The sequence below is a fragment of the Crocodylus porosus genome, unplaced genomic scaffold, assembly GCF_001723895.1.
Source record: "Crocodylus porosus isolate Cpor-Errol unplaced genomic scaffold, CroPor_comp1, whole genome shotgun sequence".
NCBI lineage: Eukaryota > Metazoa > Chordata > Crocodylia > Crocodylidae > Crocodylus > Crocodylus porosus.
In genome coordinates, this window is record NW_017728935.1 from 7,229,342 (window position 1) to 7,252,483 (window position 23,142).

Here is a 23,142-nt window from a genome sequence, read left to right on the forward strand (position 1 = left end):
GTCTGGCACTCTCCCAGGACAAGTGCAAATCTAATCTGTTCTCTCCCGTGTTGAGGTTTGCTCAAACACAAACTTACTAAGGGGAGCACATTTTGCTGCAATGATTCATAGACAGCGCATGCATTTATCCTCCAGCTGTGGAGAATATTAGTACTTGCTTGTTTTCCCTTCCCTCCTTATGCCCAACACTGAAGAGCAAAAAGGACAGGCAATTAAACTAGCAAATTTTAAGTGCAGAGTTGACTTCACCCACTGCCCTCCCCAACAAGGAATGGTTTGGGTCAATATTTTCTTCCTGAAAAAGGTCAGACCTAACTTACTGCTGCCAACCCAGAAGCCTCTCAGCTCTTCCAAGCAACGCCTGTGCCTTTTTATGGAAATCTTTCAACTCCCTGAACTGGTTGTGCAGCCCCAGAAAAGTTCTCATTCTCATCAAGCTTCCCTGACAAATAAGGAGAATGACAGCAGCGGTGATAAACATTTTACATGGAGTTTATATTATACGCCAGGCTCAGCTGCCCCTATCAACAGAGCCCAAGCAAACAATGACATCACCCGCTAATTATCTTTTCATTCTTCTCCGGTAAGATAGCATGTTCTTCCCAAGTAAGGATTCAAAAACACGCATGCTATGAGTCTGGATAGGTTTCACTTCTCAGAGGCATTTCAAACTAATGTGACACATTATTTACTGGATTTCCTAGCTGTTATTTTTACAACTAATAAGACCACGGTTTTTTCTTTGTAGCAAGATCCAACTTATGCCATCTTACTCACTGGCATCAACCCAGTGCACAGAAGACTTGGCTCATATTCCCAGCACTGCCACAGATTCATTGTGACCTCTGTGATGTGCCAGTTGATACAGGCATAAAACTGAGATGAAGCTTATAACATCCTTACATTGAAAAGAAATGTGGAGGTTGCTCTATGAAGGCACAGTGTTTACTGCTAGTGGAAAAATCAGTCCTAAATCCCCAAAGATGCTATGCAAATAAGGAACTTGGCTTTTACACTCTTGACCTTTGGTGGCACATATTTGATTTTGGTTCACAACTGACCCACGCCGGGAGCTACATCAAGACAAAGATGTTCCCCCAAATTACCAAACTGGAAAATAGAAAAACAGTTCCATCTGCCTTGGAGGGGAGGAGCAAGTAGCCCCTGAACCATGTTAATGCTAGGCACTGGTAGAAGAGTACAACTGGGTTACATGTGTATGCCAGATGTCATGCGGACATCTGAACAGGTTTCCCCACTCGCAAACCCTGACCTGCCCACGCACCTCTGAATTTGGATCAATGAAGCAAGTCCTATCCAAAGATGGGCGCACAGGGTGCAAGGCGCTCAGCCCCAAAGCTTGGCATGTTGTGGTCAGTGGCCCCCCAAGGAAGAAATAGCAATCTGAATCGTTTGCCTGAACAGCAGGTACGGGAAGATGGCTCCTTCAGGAAGAGCAAGTTGAGTCACTGGCTGGTAGAAATGGGACAAAGCCCACTCGATGTCTTGCAGTGTTTGCAGGTCTTATGCCATCACATTTTTACCCTACGCCCTTACCAGTTAAAGGACCTGAACCCAAAACTTTGTTCTTGCAGTACATGCAGGCCATAATCCAAAACTGGGTGAAAACCCACCATTTTGCTAACCTGCAATTCATTATTACAATCTATATACTGCCTTGGATATACTGCCTTCCCAGTCTTAAACCTGAACTAACAAAGCCCGTAAGCTGCATTTGCATGGGTTTACTTTCCCGAATCAGGGCATCAGTAACTTGGACGCTGAGAAGGAACTGCAGCACACTCATTGTCAAGGCAACTCTCAATGCAACTTTGTACAAATCTTACTAAATAGGTGCTAATACATTTAAAATGCTGCAAGATGTTACTGTAATCATCTCTACACTTGTCAAAATGAATAAAAACACTACAGCACTGCTAAGCTCTCTGTGCCCTCATGCATCATTTAGCGTTAGAAATTGGGAACTGTGAATAGAGAGATGTTAGTTATCGCAAGCAGCATCTCTGAAGTCCTCTCTTTGAGACAGCCACAAAAGAATGCGCCACTAGCATCTTTAGGCCAGGCTGACATGTATAGAAAGAAACAGTTAATGGCTTCTGAAGTATCTGCATCCTTTGTGTTCTTCCGTACAAGTCTGTAGTGGAAATCCACAAGAAAAAAAAAAAAAAAAAGACTTCACACGCTACAATATACCAAGTCTCTATTTTTTAAGAATCCAATAAAAGTAATTAACGACAGAAATTCTCTGCAGAAATACCTGAAAGCAAGCTTCTTTTTTTTTTTAAATAAAGGTCCAAATACCCAGATATCCAGTCAGGCACTGCCTCAGCTGCCACCACTGTGGGACCCAAACAATTCACAGACAATGCATTCATCTTCACAACCCCTTTGTGACACAGGGAAGTCTTACCCTTGTGTGTAAAAGCGAGATAATGAGGTCAGAAAGATTAAGCGTCTGGCCCAAGGTTATGAAGGAGGAGGCTGAGGCAGAGCTGGCTACTGTCTCGGACGAATAGTTTAAGTTCAAGACCCGCCACCTGGCCACACAGTGACAGAAAGAAATCACGGAAATTAGAGGGAGGAGGCCTGCTAAGCCCAATCTTATCCATTGCAGTGGTCACTTCCTTTTAAATTATACATAGTATGTGAATGATGGCCACAAACTAGAATAACTACCTACTTCACAGGAGTTGTACGGCCACCACTAGGCTTGTCGTCAGCCACGTATTTAACAGTGCATCAATCTGTATCCACATCGGGGTGAAATTCTGCAAGTTACTCTACTCACTGGAGAATGGCAGGGAAAGCCACGAATTATTACGCTGCTCTACAATCAGAGAGCACTCTGAAAATACAATGAAGCGGGGTCCTAGGAGTGGCCGTGATCTCCCCTGGCACCCTTACCATGCCAAGTTTACTTCAAGCACCCTCAAATCTCGCCTGCCACGTCTTGATTTTAAATATTAAAGGGAGGCTGCCTTTTGTCCTGTTGGACACAGTTTTCTCCTACTGTCATGTGTTCTGTTTTTACAATGGGGCTTCCCTGCACCCCGGTCTTATGGGCAATGTGTGGCTCCAACCACCCCTGTACCACGTCCCAAGCCTTGCTGATGTACCGGACCTTGTTTGGTCCGTTTCACTCTCTGCGCCCCACAGGCGCTTTAGCTTGTGCCGCACCCTGCACCCCACAGGCGCTCTGGCTTTCCGCTGCCTTTGCTCTAGGGCCTTCCGTCGCCCCTTTGCTCTAGGGCTTCTCACCGCCCCCTTTGCTCTGGGGCTTCCACAGCCTTGGGGCTCAGGTGGCCATAGCCATGCCTGGCCCCAAATCTCCTCCTCAGGGTCCTGAACCTCCTGCAGGGCTCAGGCAGCCTCGGCCTTACCTGGCTTCCAATTCTCCACTCCCCTAGGTCAGTGCACCCCCAAATGCTGCGCCCCCTCTGGCGCCAGGGTCCTCACATGAGCATGGAGCCCCAATGAGGACTCCTCCAACCCCTAATCGCCTCACCCAAACCACCGGGTGTCAACAGCAAACAGAAACTCAAGCCGCTTGGCTATAATATTAGTCCTGCCACATCAAGGGTGCTCTATCCCTCCTCCAGTCTCACAGCTAGACCTGCGAGCTAGCCTCTCCTCTTTGGTCAGTCCGACAGAGCTCCTTCCTCTACAGCTGCTAGTAGGGAAATTCCTGCCTGGCCTCAGCCTGGGAATTGTATAGGGGCCAGGCCCTGCCCCTTCCTGTCAGCTGACTTCTACTAGTTGCCCTGGCAACCCGCAGCTGGGCTCCTTACTTACTGCTCCATAGGTAGCAGGTGCCTCAGTGCTGTGCTACGCACCTCCCCTCTTTATAGGAGCAGAGCACTGAGATGGTCTGAGACAGTGTTCAATGTAGGTGCTTGAACCACCTCCGCTGGCAGACTGTTCCAGGCCCTGGGGGCTCGGACAGGAAAGAAATTCTTCCTTATGTCCAGCCTGAAACGGTCTTGTAGTAGTTTATGACCGTTCGACCTCGTCATCCCTTGGGGCGCTCTGGTGAACAGACGTTCCCCCAGATCCTGGTGGTCACCCCTGAGAAACTTATGGGTGGCCATCAGATCACCCCTGAGCCTGCGCCTCTCCAAGCTAAAGAGCCCCATGGCTCTCTGCCTGTCGTCATAAGGTCTGCTTTCCTGACCTCTGATCATGCGCGTGGCTCTTCTCTGGACTCTCCCAAGCTTCTCCACATCCTTTTTGAATTGTGGAGCCCAAAACTGGACACAGTACTCAGTACTCAACCACAATGAGTGCGGACTTGAAGGATAGGGCGGGGTTCTGCTCCCTGCTTGGTCTCTGGGTAATCTTGGGCAAATCACTTCCCCTCTGTGGCTCAGCTTCCCCAAAGCATGTGAATCAAAGGCATTTTACAAGTGCAAAGTCATGTCACACATTTGTAATTTTCCCCATGCTCCGTGTTATATGCCATGAAGCTCTACATAATAATTCAGACAGGTTCTTGCTAAATTTAGACCAAACCAAATCCCTCTCTCAAGACCAAATCCCTCTCTCAAGACTGCAGCTGGGACCTCTACCCACTCACTGCTTTGGCCAGCAACGTTGTCCCAAGCACTGGTCTCTCATACCAGAAGTGTTCAGGGGATGTACACTGGCAGAATGATCATCTACTCCTCTCTTCAGATATCACACCCCTATTCACTCTAGTAGTCACGTATCTGAATGACTTTTGACCACGTTAAAAACAGAAAAAAATCTGTGCCTCATCTGTTCTTCAGTGACCTAAAGTATTTCACATAAAACTCTACAGAAAGTGCAGTACTATATGTAAACAGGGGGAAAAATGGCATTTTCAAGACAAACAGCAAGAGGGCTTGCTAATATGCATGGCAAGAAAAAGTAATCTAAGGGGCAGAGCAACACATTCTGGGTTCAACTACCATTTCTTGCGAAGTAGCAACTACAATTGGTTTTATGGCACCGTTTATTTTTTTGCAGGGGGCCTGAGGGAACACAGGAGAAGTTCAGCATTATGCCGAGTTGACTTCTACAACCTAAAAATGACATGTTCAACTGAAGTTACCAGTGAACCAGACTGAAGTAGCACCGCAAGCGATTCACCGAGTACACACCGAACACTGTACGTGATGGACGCCGACAGGTTAACTGCATGCACTTGCCAAATGGAGAGCAGGGCATCCTGATCAGCTCCTCTCATCAAAGCAGCAGCAAGACAGAGGGTTAGTGAGTGCCCAACGATGTCCTCTGTCTGTCACACTACCTGCCTATTGCAAGCTGAAAGCAGTCCAACAGCCATCACTGGGGAGATCTCCCAACCTCCCCTTTTGTGCCCTGCAGGAAGGAGAGACCCACAGCTCCTCTTATGAGCTGAACAGGACACAGACTGGCGGGGGGAATTTGTACGCAGTCTGAGTGTAAGGATGTGCACGCATTTTCTCTGACTTCCCACCAGCAAGAGAACCTGATTTGAGCTTCATTTTCAAACTAAAAAACAGAAACAATACTTGCCTGTCTGAGACTGAAGTTCTCTTAAATCCTCTCATGCCTTGCCCTGCTCCCCCAGATTGCACAGATGAATATCCTGAAATGACGCTGCCCCTAACCTTGCACGCCATGGGGGGATTTCTAGACTGCTCTTGGAGCCTATGGGAAGCTGCAAAGTCCACAAGGTTGTAAAAAAAAAAAAGTGAAACTAAATCTGCTTGAAAGGGATTTCCCACTTGGGCAACTTTAAATATCCAAAAATAGACCGAGCAACATTTCGGAACTGTTATTTGAGGAGGCTTTTATGGTTATAACTTTGACAACAGAGTATTTATTTAAACTCTTCTGGCTGAAAAACTTCCCCAAGTAGCAATATTCACTTCCTTCTATTTGACTTCCTGAAAGCCATCATTTTGCACAGAACATGAGAGGGGATTTTTTTCAGTTAAATTTAGATAGCACAGAAAAAAAGGTCTCTTCATAGGACTTAAGAGATGCTGCATGCTGAAGGAAGCATAAAAGTCCCTTATTCTACCCAGTTTACCCCTCTCTGCAGACAACCCCACACTCGGTCCCACCCAGAAAAAAGCAAAGTAATCAAGTCAGGGATTAAATTTAGCTGCAAAGTTTTTCACTTCATATTTATAGTCAGAATGCTTCTGGGAAAGTTTCAGGTGGGAGCATTACAAGACTGACCTCTCATTTGGTTCCAGGCTTTGCCAGTTAACTTCTTTCAAATTGAAAAGGAAACCAAGACTGTGTGAGCACTTGTGATTATTCTACTACCAAGGACCCAGCCACTTTAGGATCCGAGTGTTTCAATTACTTTAAGGCACTCTTGTAAGTGTATTAGCATCGGTTTATACTGCACCAAAGGGCTACAGGCTTTGTGCACAGGCATTACCATGCAATAAGCTGCCTGGCTTTAATCTGGATAACTGCATTATGCCCATCTGAATACCACCGTCATCTTCAGTCACACATAGCATCATTCATTTACATTCACAACCTTGCATAGCTGTGCTGTTGAGTAGTGGTTGCATTACAGCAAAGCACGAAGCGATTTCTCAGCATGCTAAGTATTTCTTCCAGCTTCGACATTTTACAAGAAAGCTGTTACGTTGGTTGTTAATTTGCTATGGAAAAAACGGAAGTCTTCAAATGTATCAAAACCTGCCTGTTTAAAATGAATAGCTAAATGAGGCAAAGTGTAGATCTCCTATTCACCGGTCAACTGTTGCAATAAGGAAGTTATTAAACTAAAAAAGTTAAATAATAGCAATCATGAAATCCAGACCCACTGGATTTGTCTGTAGCAACGAGTAAATCTCACCCCAGCATGCTGCAATCTCTTACAGCTACAGAAAAATCGTACCTGCCTTCTATCGTGACTCCAACATCAAAATGCAGGTTGAAACAATTATCTGTAGCATAAATCTAGGTACAAAAAGGACCATTTTCTTTTAGAAAAATATAAAGAAGTTCTTTTCTATTGTTGCTGCCACAAAGGCAAACCTTCTGGAAAGCAAAAGATACTCTAGTTATGGGGGTCTAGGTTGTAGCCATGTTGGTCTAAGGACACAGGCAGACAAGGTTCTTTGGGTAAATCTGGTATCTGTTTAATATCAGATTTGACACTGAAATATCAGTTGGTCTAATAAAAGAAACTCTATTTATAGAGCATCCACAAAAAATAAAAAACAACTAGCTTTCTAGACAGTCAAAAAGATGCAATCCCTGCCCTGCTGAGATTACAGTCTAAAGACAAACGGGCAAGCTTGGAAAGAGAAACGGTATTATTTTAATAAATGTTTGTAAGACTTTCTGCAGGCAACGTGACAGAGAGGTCTGAAAGAAGACCTATGGATCCAACTCAGCAGAGCCACTCAGCATGCACTTATGTCCACTCCTATTCAGCCAAGCGCTTAAAGCACATTTCTAACAGGTAAACACCCTTTTCAGACCTACTGCAACGAAACTGCTTAAATACTCTGCTGAATCAGGGCTAAAGGAGCATAGCATTAAGGCGCCAGCTCCAGCTCCACCAGCTCACATGCTGTGAAAGAGTAGTGTATGTCTGAGGATCAGGTGAGTAGGAGGGCAATGTTACCTATCCCTCAGTCATGTGGTGTGGGATTTCAGCTCTAACGTTGCTCTGGCTTACCAAAATCATTCACAACCATTTCTTGGGCCTCAGGAACCTGCTGCAGGCAGAAAACACGTGAACTGAAAAGGTCGATCAGAGAAGGGACAGTTCTGCTACAGGCTCAATCCTTTAAGGTGGGGGACCAAGAGAAGTAACGACAGCGCTTGCCCAGAATGTCCTCCAAACACCAATTCATACTCAGATCACCCCAGGCAAGTAAAGAGAGTTAATTTTACATCGTGGTAACCGAAGCATAAGGAAGTTCTTAGCCGAAGGCCACAGAGCAAGTGTCAGACAGTAAGCCTGGAAATCCAACCCAATACACCATGCTGCTTCAGAAAGTCTTGCAATGAAAGGCTCAATCCCAATGCAACAGATATCTATGCTACATCAGACCAGTTACTGTAGTTGGCCACAAACGGATGCTTCTGTAAAAGAGTTCAGTGAATCTATATTTTCCTCATCATATAAGGAAAAAAGAAAAGTTAAGACCACTATCACCAAGCTGCTGTTTTCAGAAGCATTTAAAGCAGAGAGCTCGTATCGTTGTGATGTTATATACAGTAAATTAAAACAACCTTTCTAGATCCTGCACCAGCTCCAACCCCTCTTTTCACCATCCTCACACTCCCTTCCAAAAATCTATAGGCACTTAGTTGAAAAAAAGAAATCTCAAATGAATCAGTAAAAAGTTTCTAAATCGGCACGTGGGGGAGATGGAAGAAGATCCCGTTACTGAAGAGATGCTGAGCACGAGAATTTCTCACTGACCTGAAACGTGGCACAAGCTCTTTCAAACATAAATGTCTCAATATAACTTTATATATCTGAAGAAGTCGGTTAATATTTGGTTGGTTCCCCTTCTTCCTGCTACTGGAGATGGAGTCACAAGTAAGATCAGGCACATATGTGCTGCTCGGCTTGAAGCCGGCTGGGTAAGAACTGTGGTTTGCTGGTTTTGCATATCCGGAAGAAATGCAAAGTACAAGACGCTTCCCTCCATCTAAGTAAGATTGTGACAGAAGACTTTTTAAAAGCAATAGAAGTATTCCCTGACCGGCCTTAAACAAATAAAAACCTGGGGCTGGCTTCACACACGCATAATTCATCTGACTTGTGAATGAAGTTAGGAAGCAGCAATTCCCCCTCTGACTCGCTGTGACTGAAGGAACCAGCATTTAAAACATGTTTTTAACTTTCTGTGACACATTTTACAATTCATATACTTTCTTGCTTGCCTCCCCAGTGCCATACTTTCACAGCTGCCAGTCATATTTAAATATATGCTAGGAACATGAAAAACTCATACCTTGGCATACAAGATCTCTCATCAGTGTTAACAGCCCTACTGGAGGTTTTTCCAAGCTCCCTACAGGAGGACTGAAAAAAAATAAAATATTGCAATTTAAGTATTTCAGAACACTTTTCAATACGTAAACTGTAGAGTGAAAATTAGACGCGAGTATGGTGTAGCATCAAAGCAGTCGTGTTCTTGGTTTGACTTTAGCAATTATACATATTTCATACCGCTGAAGAAACTCGGAGCAATTTTTGGCTTTTGGTATCAAATTACCCCAAACACACCAACTTTAGGGAGATTTCAAGACACCTTAAGAATGACACGAGTTTGATAACACGATACTGTCTTCTCTTTTAGAGTCCCATCCACCTCCCCAAGGATGGACTCTATTCACCCTAATGAGCTCCCTGTGGAGGTCCTTCCTATTGTGTTCACCACTGAAAGAGCCAGGTCAACTGGAAAACCTGGATGTGAATATAGCTGAATTGTCCCCTGCATTTGTGATCCTCTCAAATTGCCCACGGGCATTTTATACTGGATCGACAAGGTTTGAGGAGGGGGCAATATAGTACAATACGGTTTTAGGGTATTCTTGTTTTACGACTGAGGATAGGTTTTATACAACGAACAGAACATAGGAAACGAATCAGCAAGATCATTAAGCTCCTCCTCCATAAAAGCACAATGTACTAGATACAGGTTTCCTAAAACACAAAACCTCTTCGGCTTGCAGTGGAACGACATAACTGTATAAGCAGATGCTATTCTCAGCAGCTCTGGCCTCCCTCCCACTGCACATTCTTACAGCACATTATGCACACTGCTGAACAGGCTGGCATTGTACAGAAGTGACTGCATTGTACTCAAGGAGTAAGACACGATCAGGAAAGGTTTACACCATGTTTGCACGACCCACTTTATGCTCTGTTGTAATATTTTCTCTCTCAAAAACTTCAAGGACTTGGGTTTTTTCCCCCTCCTTTTTAATGTCAAATTAGATCCCGTGTCAGGGAAAGCCATGAATTATTACGCTGCTCTATCACCAGAGAGCACTCTGAAAATACAACAGAGCAAAACAGGACTACCATGTAGTAAGCCAAAGGCTGAATTAGAGGAATACCATGATGCTGGCTCTCCAAAAACTGAATACACAGACAAGAGTGCAACCCCCTATGTCAATGGAGCCATGACAAGGTTTCAGAGGATTTCTGAATTTATAAGGGGAAGATTTTGGGCTTCTGTTTTAGAAGGTAGTGGTGCATCTTTAAAATGAGCAAGCACACTTGCTCACTTCAGAACAAGGATTGGACTTAATACTGACCACCCACTTTTTCTTCCTTTCCCAACAAAAATACATACATTTCATATTATCCGCCAGAATTAGAAACTCTCCACATATTTCCTGCTCTTATTATAGCCCCTGACTCGGAAGCCCCCGATTACATGAGGATCACAGCATTCATGCTCTGTCTTTTTCAAGAACTCCCTACCACTCAGGATTGTGGCGAGAAAGCTTTAAAGCGACTCAAGGCAACCCAAAAACTCAAAAGTAACCTAACCCCACAAAATATAGTTACAAAAAACCATAATGTCACCATTTTGGATTGACAGTACTCAAGTCCACTGCCTTTCAATACTGCTCTCTTCAAACGAATAAACATTATTACACAACACCAAAACTTGGCACGAGTCAGAAACTGCAGTCTGCCCAGTGCCTCCTCACAAGCAAAACTCAAGCCAATTTCCCCTTAGGATATACAGACGCGTGCCTGGCAATTCAGAGTTAATAGTTCATACACTTTTATTAGGGATCACACCTCCACAGTCTTCGATAGGCCACCTCCTATCCCAAGTCAAGTAACTTCCTGAGAGTGTGTTTTTATCTGAAACAGTGTTAAATTAGTATCCAGACTCCAATGAAAATCTATCTTTGGCTTTCATGCCCTGCGTGTGGCTGCTTTGTTATATCCCTGGTAATCTGGATCTATGCTGTTTATCTCCTCTTTAGCTACAGGGCTTTAAACTTAACGCTGAATCTCCTCCTGTTGGCTTCATCTAATATCCAGATTGCTGTACGGTTCGGCTCCGTTTTCCTTCTCATTTCAGAGAAGCCTGCAGTGGTCTTCGTGGAAACGGACAAAACACTTGTGAGCAAAAAAGTAGTGGGGTTTTTTTGAGTTTCCTAGGTCTCGAAAGCTCCTGGAAACTAACACTACCGTCCAAAGTGAAGTGATTCACTTCAGTTCTTGGAATCCTGACCTGTGCCTCACTGAGCAGGAAACTACTGCGAGAGAGAAAGAGGTTTCACCACCGAACTGCTGAGCTTCACGGACGACCCGAACGCACGCCAGATGACTCTCCCTATGCCTGAAGAAGGGCGCCTGTGCCCAAAAGCTTGCCAAGAGCAATTTTTCCAATGACTCAGTTGGTCTAATAAAAAGTGATCACATTTAATAGCCTCATCTGTCCACAGACTACCTACTGGCTTAGGCTCAAAAAATATGCTTGTTCCTGCTGAGTGTTGGGCCAGGGGGAGTAAGCTGGGTTTCATCAAACCACACCAGCTGAGGCTCTGGCCAGGTTATGTTTCGACATTTCCCTGAGAAGGTCCTTTGGGTAAATCTGATATCTTTTACTAGAGCAACTAAAATAGTTGGGAAAAGTTCTTTGCAAGCTTTTGGGTACAAACTCCCTTCGTCAGGCTGAGGAAGCGTTTCCCTGAGGCACCTGTCACCTCACGGTTGTAGCACTGATAATCTTTCGCCAGGAAGCTTCTTAGTGCGAAGCGCAAGCACGCAGCACAAAAAGAAAGCAAAATGCACACAGGGAATGCTCTTAATGAAGCGCTGTTAGCAACAAGCAAATGCATTTATTTTAAAAATTGTCAGGCTCTCAGCATGTCTTCAGAAGCAGCCTCTTGAGTTCAGCAAGAGGGAAGTGGCCTCTTCACATCCTCCCTTCTAAGAGATCACCCCCCCTCCACATCTGGGCTGGAGCACGGCTAGCAGGCTGGTGCCACTGGGGTGCAATAGATGCCGACGTCAGGCACAGACTGCGGAGGCCAAACTATGGTACCAGCTCCCTTCCCGGCAGCTGACCGCGCATGCCGCACGGCGTCCGAGCCCCTGGCGGTCCCAAGTAAAATCAGACTGGAAGTTAAATAAGAAGAAGTCACAACTGTGCTGGGGTGTCCCATGCAGGTACCCACTGAAACTCCTTCTCCAGGACAAACTGCAGAGTAAGCATCCATTTTGGAGGGGCCCGTTTCTTCCCCTTAAAAGTTCACACACAATTTCCATCACTGTCACCCAGAGTTAGGGAAACAGCACAGTAAAAGTGAGCAGACAGATTTGCTTGCAGCATCACATATGGTGAGAAGCTTTGCAAGGATTCTGCTTACTAGTCGCTGCTTTTTTTATTTGCCCAATGGCTGTGCAATTGTGCCATCCAAGTCATTACTAGAACTCCTCCTCCTCCTCCAGTAGCGTATAGGTTCATCTCCTGGCCACAAGGATCTCTCTGCTTCTGGCGTGCATACGTTGAAGATGCAATTTAAAAAAATGCTCAGCTTTCACCCAATTCTGCTCCCCTGGGTTTCAACAAGGAGGTGTGCCACCCACGTCACTGAGCTTCCCCCACATCCCTGCTCCTTTTGCTCCACTTGCAAGGGAGATGCATCAGCCCATGCATAGGACCTTAATTAAAGAAAGATTTCTTAGTAAGGCTGCAATATCCCTCCTACACAACGGTTTTGACATGAACTTTGCTCCTGCCCTACACTTCCAGACAACTATGAACTGCTCCATTTACGACACAGCCCTCCTGCCTGCATAGAAAAGCAAGACAGATATTATTTTCCAGCTCCAGGCATTGTGGCCGCTGGCATTATCAAAAAGTGATTGTCAGGCAGCAGTCTTCCAGATTCCTACCTGGGACAGGCTCTTCTGGGGATAATCGCCACATGGAGCATCAATCGCCACAGTGCAATTCCCTAGGTTAAGCTGTGGCCTTCTTTATGAGCATATTAAGGAGCGGATGCACAAGTAATCCTCTAGGATTAACAATTCCCTTCTCCCCTTTACTCAGTCCAAGCTTCAGGCCCAGTCTTCCCAATTTCCTATAGGCTTGGGAAGAAATCCTGTCTCCTATACGCCACACTTCCCTCCCCCTCAAAACCCACTTCTGTGGAGCACTCCCACTGCTGACTGTCTTCAAATTAGGTTTTTAAGCCTTCAAGCACTTTATTGTCAGCCCAAATTAATGTGTGATCTCTCCCTCAAAGCAGGGACCTTTCGAATGGTGCAAGCGAAGGACTACGTCCACCTCTGGAGACGAGAGTTTTGCAACGCAACACGTATGCAAACTCCAACCTGCAGGTCCTTCGAACTGCTGGAAAATGAGACCCTGAGCCTTTCACTTTGGGGTCCCAGAATTTCAAGCAGTGCCTTCAGTCCAAGGGAAAAGAGCCCTGTAACAGATTTTTCACGTTCATTTCTTCCTCTCTAGAGAAAAAGGGGTTTCCCCCTGACAGCCTATTTTGAAATTGAAGATGACATTTCTATCGTAAAGCTCATTATATTTTAATGGTATCATAATGAACCCAAGGTTCACTTTGAATTCTGGAGACATTTCAATATTCCACTACTTGTGCAGAAAAAAAAAAGGAAAAGGCGTACACTTTGCTATTTACATTTATTTTGGCTCACAAGCTAAAGGATCTCATGAAGGACAAACATGTTTGTCTATGTGCTGTCAAGGGACTACAGCAATGCCACCGGCATTCTTAGTTTTGTCAATACCTCCCACTTCAAAGGTAAAGGCGAAGGCTTTAATTTAATTAAACTGAGAGATACTGATGAAGCTAGGCCCTGATTTTCATAACTTTCCACCCCCAACAACTCTGCCTTTGCACCCAGATGCAACTGTCTGGGCAAACACTTTAAAAGCAAAACACTCAGAATTTGGACTGATTCTGCCTCGGAGAAGTCACACATTTAAATGGCCAAAAACTAAGAGTATTTTTTACAAAAAAACAGACTTGTAGTTAAATGACTGTAAAAATAAGCAGCAAAATGGAGCTTTCCGCTGAAAAAAAATGCAGGACTCATGACCTGTCAGATATACAAACTACCTGCATTTAATGTGATAATGCACTGCCTTACTGAAGAAAGTAGTAAAGCTTGGGCCTAACTTTACATGACTGGGCTTTTACAACTTCTGTAATAGCATCTCTCTATTCAGTTATCCACCCAGCCAGCCAAATGAAAATACTCAGAGGTGAAGATGGTGTCCAGGCTAATGGTAACTGCCACGGAGTATTCTCAGAGCAAGGAAATCCTCAAGGAATCAGAAGTCGTGGGAGAGGTGATATCTTTTATTAGACCAGCTACATTTTTGGAAGAAAAAAAAAAAGTTCTTAATTGCAAGCTTTCGGGCACAAACACCCTTCTTCAGGCAGAGGAGAACAGATTGTAAAATCTCCTGAGTAGAAATGAAAGTTCATATTTCATAGAAGAGTTGAAGATGCGGTAAAATCTGGTGTTTGGGATACCCGACACACAAAACCCTGAAGAACTGACTCTCTTGCTTTGGGTGGTGGGTAGCACCCCATAGTTCAGATGCAGGGCTCAAATTATCACCTATTAGTTCATTAGCTAGAATCTGGTAAAACTGTCTCATCAAAACGACTGCAGCGGCTGAGGATTGCCAAAATAAATGTAAATAGCCAATAGTCAATCTTGTCTTCTTTGTGCCATGTCACCCAAAGACGATGGTCTATGTCCAAAAAGTCGCCCTGGGGAAATTCACATGCGTTATCCCTGCTGCCAAGTTCTTCAGGCAGTTCCAATTACCAGCACAAATTAATTCGTTAATACCCATTCAACCTTTAGCTATTTATCTGGAATTTCTGCCTCAAATGCTTTTTTAATGGACACAATCGCAATCTTTTTTTCCTCCACTAGAATAACAACAGAAACAACACTATAGTCCATACGAATCCACTAGAAATAACAGCCATCCTGCAAAGAAAAGTCTCTCTCTCTGCTTAAGAAATCACTGGCAGATAAATGTCTCAATAGCCTGCCTGATGTTCCTCTTGTACCAAGTTAGACTAGACAAGATGTACAGTATGGTGTTATTTCTGTCCACCGTTCTATGAATCACGTTTTTGGAGGCTAGGTTTGTTCCTAATTTCACGTACGCATCCAGAAGCCTAGTCTTTCTTTCTCCCTCGCCAAACCCTCTGCCCCTCGGTATCAGTATTTTCATCCTAAAAGACAGATTCTTTGCTATGAGACCCCTTGACTTCCATCTGTTCAGGGCACAAGGGGCAGTTAGGTGCCCACCTCTACCTGCTGTACTTCGGAAAACCTCCCCTGCTGTGTCCCAGCCCTCGCCCCGCAACATCAAGTTTACAAGTTTGGAAAAGATCTCCAATTTAATGCAACAGGCAGGATTCTTATCTTTATCTGTGGCCTTCATTGGAAAGGACTCTGCAACACTCGGATCTAATATAAGCATTCGCTGTTTTATTTATAGGCGGGGGTTTATAGACCATGAGATTTACAATCTAGTTCATGCCTATGTGCTTTATTGAAGCTAAAAGTTCAGCTGTTTAAAGAGAGCTTGAGAGAAATCTTGAATAGGTTTTGAGAGAATGCTATGGTCATGGAAATCAGAACAGATTTATACATTGTGAAGCACTTCTCTTGCGAAAATTGCATAGGAAAACGCTTGTTGGGTTCAAGCTCGTGAAAGAGGCTCTCAACAGTCCTGATTGCACAGAGCTGGAGATCAAACCCTCATGTCTCAAAGAGCCACCTTCTGTTCCCAAACACGGAGCAGCTGATGGAAAAGCACAGAGAGCAAGGTTTAGAGCACCACAATAATCTCTGCTGACACCAGTTCACTGCATTTCTCAAATGGAAAGGACATCAACAATGCGAATAATGTTCAGAACGGAGTGAGATTTTCACAAGTCCTCTGTGTAACAATGTCCAATAAAGAGGGCTCAGTATTCATCTGAAAGGCAGCCCTAGTACCTTGCTGTAAACATCTCGAAAAGGCAACCGTGAAGCACAACTACCCTCCAGCTTTATGATATTTCAAGGAAGTCAGCTTGTACCTATTAAAAACCTAGGCCTTCTAGGCTGTTAGCATTTGCAACAACAAAGACGTGGAGGGGAAGGGAAGACATTGGTTCTAAAATCCCCCCATTTGGGATATCTAAGGTACAAAATGGCAACGCTAAAGGCATGCTGAATGGTTCGGATTTTGGGACTGCCATGCACCAGAAAAAGCATTTCCCTTCCCCACTTCCTTTTTTTTTGGCCAGGATTTTACAAATTAACATCAGTTTAAAAGCTTATTGCTGTTGAGTACAATCACTTGAAACACCCTGGCATGTGTATACTTACCCACACACAGGCATGTACCCATGCATCACTGTAGCCAGGCTGCCAGCTGAAACATCCGCAAGCTGGTCTGTCCTGCTTCCTCACTTACAAAGAGTAAACCAGGCCTATCTACAACCATAAGTTGGGACAGAGTAGCCATCTACTCCCCATGCTTTTAAACACTGAACACTTTTGCATTCTTCCTTCAAGCCCATGCTCTGAAACCCTAAAAGTGCTGAAGCCTGTGCTGTAGCCAATGCACAAAGACCTAAAAAACCCACAAATACAAGTCTACAAAGCACACAAGAGCTGACCAGCAGACATGATCATGGAAGATGGCAAATAGATATATTTTGTGGCTTCCTCTGCTCCTTTTTAGTGCAGAATCAGGAGTACTCAAAGAATCCCGTACAAACCCCCCGAGACTTCCCCAGCAAGGACCGAAACTTTGCTATCTTGTTTAGGAACAAGCCTGAAATTTGGTCCATTTCCTAGCAAACACATGGCCTCGAGCTTCGGCAGGCGAAACTGAGGATGGAGACTAGGAGGAACCTTCTGACTACGAGGGTGGTCAAACATTGCCTACTTTCCCATTATCCTATTTTTTCTTGCTGATCCACAATAAGCATCTGTCCAACCTGCTCTTGAAAACTTCCAAGGATGGTGATTTCATAATTTCTCTAGGAAGCCCGGTCCAATGCTTAACTGCCTTCACAGTCAGAAAGTCCCTCCTAATTTCCATCCTAAAATTTCCCATTTGAGGCCATCGGGCTATGATAACCTAGTCTGGGTTTAAAAACAACTACTGAACTGTTCCTCAAGTGAAAATATACCCCAAGGCCTTCTGCAGCTCTCTACACCAGCTCAGCCCAAGTAGGAAGGTTTATATGGTAGTCAGATGCTATAAGGCAGCAGCACTACATACTAGAGCATGTGTCACCCTAGATGAATTGCCGATTAAGGGAAAAATCTCTCTGAAGGAGTTAGAAAGACCAGATCAGCAGGAAGATTATTTCTCCCCCTTCATCAGTAATACATGAGTCATAAGCCAAATGCTTGGCCAAAAGAAGGGGAGAGAGAGAGGGTGGAGAAAGCTGATCATATTTGAACTCCTACTTACTAAAATGAACTCTCAAACATGCTCTACTCTTCTCCAGATAAGACAGCCAAAACAGCAGGAAATGATACTTTGGGTGGTGACTAATGCTTCCAGTACATATCAAATGGGTAGTATTACACAGACATGACTGCATTTTAACAGATTAACAAACCGAACCAATCCTGTCCACTGAAATTACTGAAACAACGCGCAGGCTGCTGGAAATACTGTTCTAAGAATTCAGAGCATTTACTCTGCAGAAGGCACCAAGCTAAATATTTACTTGAGTCCAGGTTTTTGATCTCCCCTGAACAAAGACAAAATTCCATTCTTCAAGAAAGAAGGGCGCTGCTTAGAGCCAAAGAGTCACTTGGCTGCAGAGATTTCCCACTCCTGCACTGCACACACTTATCTGGAAAGGGCCATGAGTGCAAACTTGGTTGTGATGGCTCAGAAGAGGGGAGTGAGGCCAATGCTCCCGCTGCTTTCACATTTTGTTTTAAACAAACTTTGCACTCTGATAGTCATAAACTCTAGGAGAGTCCAGCAAATCTGGACCTTGTCCCCCGACTCTAAGCCACGAGAGACAAAAATGCAGTACAATGATCAGAAATAGGTCCTCAATCCCAATCACTTTGTTTCCTGCCAGTGCTTCCTGTAGGTTTATAAGAAAGGTTGTACGTGAACCGTCCATTACTCACCTCAGTTAACACATGCATCTCAGATTTGTGTTGACCTTACTCAGCGTATTACATATTCCCCATTTTTACAATATGTAAATGAACCTAATGCCATAGTGTACAGTTAAATTCCCCCCAGGCAGACTGGTGGATGTCACCACTTGCTACTAACCCTGTCCCCACCATTTCAAACAATTTGCATTTTAGGAGATGCAAATACAGTAACTGTTACTGCCAGGCAATCCAGGAGAATGTCAGCGCGAATACTTCCAATTAACATTGCAGCTTTCTGGTTAATCGTAATGTGTGGAGACAGCAGCACGGCCACGCAGCAGCACAAGCCAGAGATCCTCCGGAGCCAAGTGGCTCATCGGGTTCACGCGGCTCAAGCACACCAGCCTCTGTGGCCAACAGCGCCCAAGGGAGCGATGTGATCCAGCCAGCATCACATCTGGCTGCCTCTGCCCAGCCTGAATGACTGACTCCAGTTAAAGCACGGGAAGGTCCTCAAACCAGAGCAGGGCTTGAATTCATACCTCCAGAGCTGCAGCAAGACACCGTAACCAGTCTGCTGCCAAGCAGATCCCTAGGATCAGGGCTGCTGCAGTGAAGATCTGGCCCGTGCGCTGTGTCAGCCGCAGACTCAATTACAGCGGTTTTATGTCAATGTACAAAAAGGACTTTACTCTGAGAAGGAAAGCCAGTTATCTACAGACAGCCATGCCACACACTGACCGGACTGCTGAGGCTCACCGGCACGTGGTGTCGTGCTCGTCCATCCTGCCGTGAGACTCCGGACACGTTGCACTTCTTCTGGAGGAACGGGGGCAGGGAAGTAAAAACAGGGAGCAAAGCTGCCACCTGCACTAAGCTGCACCATTTTTAGTCAATTTAAGTCTCAGTGAGACTGAGAAGCTGCTCCCAGACTTCTCTCTCCCATCTGTGGTACTTCTGCAGAAAATAACCTGCAAGTAAGTCATCGACACATGAACACGCTTTTCCTGTTACCTGGAAATAGACCCATCACCCACCGGTGAACAGGAAGGGCCTCGTACTCTCACAACTACTGGCACCTGGGGCGAGCCGCCTGCATTTCTAGCTCAGCAAAGGCTCCCTCCAACGTCCAAACGGTTCAGTTGATCTCCGTGTGTCTGGACTCCTTCTGGTTCATCCCATTGTGAACGGCGAGGCAGAGACTCTCATTAAGTGCCTCGGGGCAAGTTAAGCACCCCAGGTGCTCGCACACAATAAGCAAGAAGTCAGGGGACAAGATCCTTTCCTAAGCAAGGGTGCAGTGTGTTGCAAACCGGTCTTAAGTAGCCAGAATGAGCATGCCACTGGGGTATGGTCATAGGCCAAGGTCAGACAGATTTCCCATGGCTATTTTCCCAGAGGAGACAGCATCTCTTTATATCATTAACCACCTCAGGCTCCCAAACAGCTTCCCTTTGAAGCTCGCTCAGGCGTTGGAAACATATATAAAAAAGAGATTAGGGGAGCAGCAGTTCCCCTGCTGTGTTAACAACACAGGGAGCTTCCCCAAACTCCTCTCCGTGGCCTGGGTAGGCTGTGCTCCCCACGGCAGCTTCACCTCCCCCTCCGTGGCCACGGGGAAGTTTCTGAATCCTGTCTGCTTCATGTGCAAGCACCACCTGTAACCCTATGAGACGATGCCTGCCCAAGCCAGAGGCAGGCCTCTGAGTAAGATTTTGCTCACGCCTTCACCGGGATGCAGGTCCCTCAGAACTAAGGCATCTTCTTCAGCCTAGCCCGCACGCTAAGTTTTCGTCGTTGCTGCTGCCCACATGAGCCGACTGCAACTAGCATGGCTCCGTCGGCTGGCGGGACTCTCCCTTTCACTCTCTGTCCCTTGTCCCTTGTCCCTCCAACACTGCAGTGCTTGCTTTGAAGCGCAGAAAGACGCATTAAGCTAACCAGAACACCCGTCCCTACAAGATCTTCCTTCTTGATACCATTCCCTATGCACAGAGACTCATTCCTTTCTTCTTTAAAAACCCTTTTAATAACCTGCTGTCAGGGCTCTCGCTATGTGGATGCTGACAGATTAAATGCTCCAGGTCTTTTGCTTTTCTGAGTCAGGAAGACAAGACCTCTGCCCTGAGGAAACCATCTTCTGTTCTCAGAAAATCCTTTTGGAGAGCATTCATTCAGTAGTTAAATGTTATTAACCCTGAAAAGTTTGGAGGAAATTAAATAATAACGGCTGCAATGAGGATCTCTCATTTGCAAACAACACAGACACAAGTTTGATTAAACTGGCTCTGAGAAACTTGCTATACACCCGGGGGCCAGCAGGATGTTGGAACGTGCCCTGGGGTCCCACTCAGTTTCCCCTTTCTCCATGGGTCTTTTGCACAACACAGAAGTGTCTTTAACATATACATACATATTGCCTGGCCCTAGATGTCTAGTTGCCTTCTGACCCTTATTCCAACCTCCCCTCCCACACCCCCTTGCAGACGGGGCCAGTAAGCCCTTCTTCAGTTTTCCCCACAAGTGTCACGAGCAGCTGGTGTCAAGAATGGGAGCCCTGATGTAGCCAGGACCTCAGGTGGCAGATGCATCTTGAATGGATGTTGCTCAGCCCTATTCAGAACATGGCTACATACATGTGAGTGCCACATATACAAGAGCTCCCACCACTTGTGGGAGAAGGTAGCAAAAAGAAGCCTAGCGTCAATGCAGGTTTTATGCCTTTGGGTTTTCAAAACAGGCCTACCAGAATACCAGCAGCATATGTTCCGGAGCCTGACCTTCAAAATTATATATATATATATATCAACTCAAACTAGTAAAACATTACAGTTCTAACCAGCTATTGTCCAAATATGGAGAATCGACAGAGGCAAGGACTGCATATCTGGCTCTTCTGCTCGCAGTATTTGTTCATAGCCGAGTTACATGCACCTGAAAACAGGGAGTTATAATGAAAGTGCTGACACAGACTCAACTACAGGGTTACAGGCAGCAATGCTATAATTAAACACTGCAGACTGCATTTTTGCTCAAGAGTCGCAAGCTTGACGCAAATTAGACTGACAGCCCTACTTTAAAAATAGGGAAGAGGAATAAAAAAGGGTCCTTGATGGGCAGACCCTAGCAGTAAAACACATCAGCATAAACACAAAACTCCTAGACAGAAAAAGAAAAAGATCACCCAAAAAAAATCTTACCTCCTCTATGCGTTTGCACCAAAAACCTTTATCATTATTTCAGCCCCTTACTGTCGCTTTGTACGACTCACATTGTGGTGCTAGAGAGATACAGATCAGCTCAAGTGGAGAGAGGAGGTGGAAGGGAGCGGAAGGAGCAACAGTTACCAAATTAGCAGGAAAAAAAAATAGAAATGCCTCCCCTAAGCACTTGAGCTTTCATACCACTTGCACTGCCCTCTGATTACAGGCCTGATACCTCACGCTGAGACCAAAATATTTACTTTCTTCAGAAAGAAAGAAATTGCAATTCATTTGAAATTCAGGGATGGGGAGAGATTTAAGTGACCGCCTGGACATTAAATCACTGCTGGTTCCTTTATGCTGCCTGTCGTATAAAAACACCCGTCATTTTCTCCGTTCCCCTCCGAGATGGGCAGATTCTTGGAACATTACAAACACACGTTCTGGTTATTTTTACCTCTGAGTAAAATAGTGAATCACTGCTACTATAAACAAGTCTATTTAATGCTGAACATATAAACGCACTGCGTGCCAGCTTCAAAAGATGCTATAAACTGGGTCACGATTTTCACCGAATACTGGTCTCTTAAGTTGCCATCCCCTCGCTAACCCCAGAAATCCCCCCCAGCCCTTCCCAAAAATCTCCATCATTTGTGGAAAAGGAGGCTGGCTCTCAATCACCACTGTATGACCTCAAAGAACTGCAAAGTAAGATGTGCAGAACGAAGGAGTCTTGTGGTTAAGGTGCAAGACAGGGAGATGGTGGCTAAAGGTGCTACCCTCAGCTCTGCCCCAAGCTCTTCAGGTCCTAACTGAAACCCATGGACCATCATCACCGGCTGCTGAGCATCGGCGGCCACAGACCAGTGCTCAGATGGCTGTGTTAAAATCTACTCCTGAATCAAAGCCGCACCTTGCCATATTTCCATTCCCTAACGTCGTCTCCCAGGTTTTCAGGGTCTCGGCGTTCCAGGGTCTTGGCTGCGCTAAGCAGCCAAAGTCATATTATTTCCCTGATACTGATTCTCCTCATCAGAAACAGAGGAACTGAATGTTATGGGACTGAGAGTGGGAAGGGAAATGGCTGCGAGAGCACAAATGGGAAAGGAGGGGCCCATAAGATGCATGCTCGGTGAGGACCTGGTTCTGGGAACAGAAGTGTGCGAGCCACTGCTCTCGACGCGCAGCAAGCCAGTTGCTGAGCTCAGTGTCTTCATTCCCAAGTCATATGTATTACCTCCTCCACCCTTGGCGAAGGGAGAAACACTATAAAAAAAGATTAAAACTAAATCAAATTGGCCCTTCTGGGTTACTTTCACACTGAAACGCAAGTAAGATTTAACAAGTTTCCACACATCCGAGTGGTTATAATATTGCAGCATCCAATGCCTAGATAAACCCATTTTGATTTGTCCTTGCCGCTATTTTCAAGTGAAAGCCGAAAATAAAATTATAACGTAACAACGCTGCAATTAGCTACGTGTAAAACTAATCACCACAACACTGCAATTATTATTTGCCCTCCTGACTACCTCACCCTCTTTGTTCAGCTGGAGATAGCAGTATCTCGACCTTCAAGTTCCCTTTTGATTTGCCAGGTTTGCATTTCTCCCCTCCCCTCTCTGTCTCAGATTCAATGTAGGCCACTACTTACATGATTTCCTTTAAGAACAAGAAATCATTTTAGTTCCAAGAATTCAAGAGACTAAATTAGTGTATTTGTACTTTTAGTCATTTCACCATTAGGCTTGCGCACGGATGCTTATACAACAATTTCCTTCCAGGCAAACACAAAGACTTTATATAGGC

The 23,142-nt window shown here is 45.1% G+C and overlaps 1 protein-coding gene across 6 annotated transcripts in view; it reads right to left on the minus strand.

Moving 5' to 3' along the window:
• RAP1A (RAP1A, member of RAS oncogene family) overlaps positions 1–23,142 on the minus strand; it is a 61,520-nt gene that overhangs the window by 20,175 nt on the left and 18,203 nt on the right. For 3 of the 6 annotated variants that reach the window (XM_019546834.1, XM_019546837.1, XM_019546835.1), the window contains exon 2: positions 8,970–9,040. The exons of 1 other annotated variant lie outside the window; for it this stretch is intronic. The gene's annotated coding sequence lies outside the window, so the exon portion shown is untranslated. Of the gene's footprint in view, positions 1–2,431; positions 2,532–5,538; positions 5,612–8,969; positions 9,041–23,142 lie in introns of those variants that run through there. 2 more of the 6 variants (XM_019546838.1, XM_019546840.1) reach the window with 2 other exon arrangements.